This window comes from Peromyscus maniculatus, chromosome 12, assembly GCF_049852395.1.
Source record: "Peromyscus maniculatus bairdii isolate BWxNUB_F1_BW_parent chromosome 12, HU_Pman_BW_mat_3.1, whole genome shotgun sequence".
Lineage (NCBI taxonomy): Eukaryota > Metazoa > Chordata > Mammalia > Rodentia > Cricetidae > Peromyscus > Peromyscus maniculatus.
Window position 1 is genome coordinate 38,874,866 of NC_134863.1, and position 3,354 is coordinate 38,878,219.

The window sequence follows — 3,354 nt, forward strand, 5'->3', positions numbered from 1 at the left end:
TTCCAGGCCCTCTCGAGGCTATCCTGTATTTTCTATCTATTTATCTCCACAAGATTCTCCACTATAAATCCTTCTATCTAATATTTCCTGCTGCTGGCACTCTAGAAAACTATGGGAAGCTGTGGGGTTGGTGGGTAAACGGCCCACAAGACAGACAAAGTAACACAGACTCACAGAATTAAACAAATACAACACATCTTTGCATCATTAAACAAATGTTACACAGCATAAACAAATGTAACACATCTTCAAATTATATTCCACACAAGTTTTTCTTTGGTGATTTGTTCTTTATTAAATACCAAAGTCGTTCATTATATGCCTTTATTTTTTCTTAAACTGCTATCATACACTTTATATTATTATAGTATTGCAAAAATTTTAAATATTTTTAGAATAGCTAGGCATCATGTCAATGTTCAGTCTAGGTCAAATATTCAAATTCAAAAAAAGTAGAGAAGAAAAGATTATAAATATAAACTCACATTGAACTGTTTCTCAAAGTGCACAATTTTAATCCCAACACTCCAGGGCAGAGGCAAGTAGCCATTGTTGAGTTTGAGGTCTATATAGTGAGTGAGTACCAGAAGAGCCAAAAATACACAGTGTGACAATGTCTCAACAGAACAAACATCAAAAACTGGAAACTGTGGAGTAATAATATTAGAAATGTGGGCTATGTCTCTGTACCATCTTTTATTTGTTCTATTATTGTTATTATTATTATTATTAAGAAATTTCCTACTCATTTTACATACAAATTACAGATCGCCTCTCCTCCCTCCTCCTAGCCTCCAAGCTTTCCCCCCATTCCAAGTGACTCCAAGTTGAGTGCATCATGGGGATTCAGCAGAACAGGTACATTCAGCTGAGGCAGGTCCAAGGCCCTTCCCTCTGAACCAAGGATGCACAAGGTGTCACACTTAAACACTAGGCTTCAAAAAGCCCAATCATACAACAGGGATGGATCCTGATCCCCCTGCCTGTGGCTCCCTCAAACAGTTGAAGCTAAACAACTGTCTCCAGTAACCGGAGGCCTAGTCCAGTCCCATGGTGGCTCCATAGCTATGGTGAAAACTCTTTTAGACATGTACTCAAATGTAGTGTATGTAAAGAAAGAAACAAACATTTTTCCACTTAATTGTATTTTATTATTTAATAGCAATAAAAGAGATAACAGTACAGTAGGAAATATTTACAAAATCACTAATGTGCTGCATTAAAGGTTCTCCCTTCATGGCCACTGGAGAAGAAAGGCCGGACAGGGTTTTTGAAGGTGCCAGAGGGGTACCTGTATATGAGGGAACTCTTGGCAGCATTCATGAAACTTAAACATCCACGCTCACAATCCAGGAGCACCCCAACTTTGCCCAGGGGGCTCTCTACCTAGTGCCAATATAGAGGGCATGTGGTGAGGAGACTGTAATGATTACCCTCCTTCATACACACAAGAAGAAAGGCACCCTCAGAGTCTGTCATTTGGTTTGTATTCCTTAACCAGGAATTCTCACAGACCCCTACAGCCCAGTCCCCAGAGCCCTGCAAATCCACCTCCCAGTAATATTTCTCTGAGATGAAATCCAAGGATGCCCAGCAAGCCAAATAGCATCCAACAGAATCCACAGATGCATCCTTAAGGTGAGGTCCGAAGCTGAATTCCCTCAAGACATTAAATAGGTTCATGTTGGAATGGGAGGTGGTTACATTGTCAAAGAAAATGGGCACCTGGAATTGCTTGCACCTTTCAGTCAGTCCAGTGATGGGTAGGGCACTGAGTTCGGGTTCCATACCTTCCGGCATGCTCAGCTGCATTGACTCACTCCTTTTGACCATGTCATCCAAACCCTGGAGCAGTACCACATATAGCTCCTGGGACATTGCCATCAGCTCCTGAAACATTACTCTTAGTTTTTTGCTTTTTGGGACCATCATGGCTTCCCTCTTCCTCAATTTCTCTAAGACACATTGGCCTTCCTTTCTCATGCACTTGATATGTTTCTCTCCCTCTTCACAGAGGAATAGATGCAGCTCCCTATACTCTGACCTGATCATTTCTTCCCGTAGAGTCACATAGTCCATCCACATAGTTTTTAATCCCATCTCTGCCTCGATATCCTCTTGATTTTCTTGGATCTTCTCCCATAAAGATGCCATCTGCTTCAGAAGTCTTTCCATTTCATCTTCAGCTGCTGACTCAATGGCACAATATCTGTGACCTCTGTGCTCATGGGAGTTAGAGCAGAGCTGACAGAGGGAGATCCTGCTCTCAACACAGAAGATCCTTTGTCTCCTTGTGGCTCACACACTTATGCTCCTCAGAGCTCAGGTCCTTCATGAGGCTGGCTTGTCTGGCAATGGACACCAGCTTCTTCAGAACAATGTTGGTTCTCATTTCCTTCTGTTGGCATGGTTCCCGACACATAGGGCAGTGGTCTGGAAGTTGGGTGTCCTCCCAGGAAAGCTGGAGGCAGGCTCGACAGAAGCTGTGGCCACAGCTTATGGTGACTGGCTCTGTCAGGCAGCTCAGGCAGATGAAGCAGGTGAGTTCTTCCTGGAAGGCTTGGGAGATGTCTGACTCCATTTTCCGAAAGAATCGTCTGTGGTCTCAGCAGTGTCTGTTGGGCCCACAAAAATATTAGCTCAGCTCTGTGGTGTGACCCTCAATGTGTGGGCTAGAAGGATCTAGCAGTCTAGGAGCCAGAAGGTATGGAAACACACTCTGTCTGGTTTAGAGAAGAATGAACCTGGCTGGACCCTGGAGTGTCCTTGTGTACTCTCCAGAGACCACACTCATTGGAAATAGCAGTAATCTAATTGGATGGAAGATTGAATTAAATCTATGGGGAATCCTCACAAATAATCCTCCACTAGTTTTGCTGAGTCACACATCTTATCTGGGTTTGATAGGTCACACCTTTAAATCAAGATTCCTAGGAATTGGGCTATTGAAGCAGGAGGAGTTTTCGTTTAAGGCCTTACTGGAATATACTGTGAGATCTTATCTTCAAAGAAAAAAAATGAAGAGCAATTTTACTGTTTCTAATATTTTGTGATGTGCTTAAAATTTCGGTTTACCTTTTCCAATTTAATAGTTAATGATATCAATCTGTGATTTTAGCAAATATCAACATTAAAAAATTTCGAATAATTCCTGGAGAATGAACTTCAAGTCATGTTTATCAAATTCACCTCAACTGCAATTTCTTCAAGATTCATCCCTTTTTCTACCCACCCCCTTTCTGTTCTTTCCTTTTTCTTTTCTTTTCTTTTTTTTTTTTAAATACATGGGGAAAGCCAGGGGCTAGTGGCACATGCCTTTAATCTTAACACTCAAGAGGCAGAGGCAGGCAGATC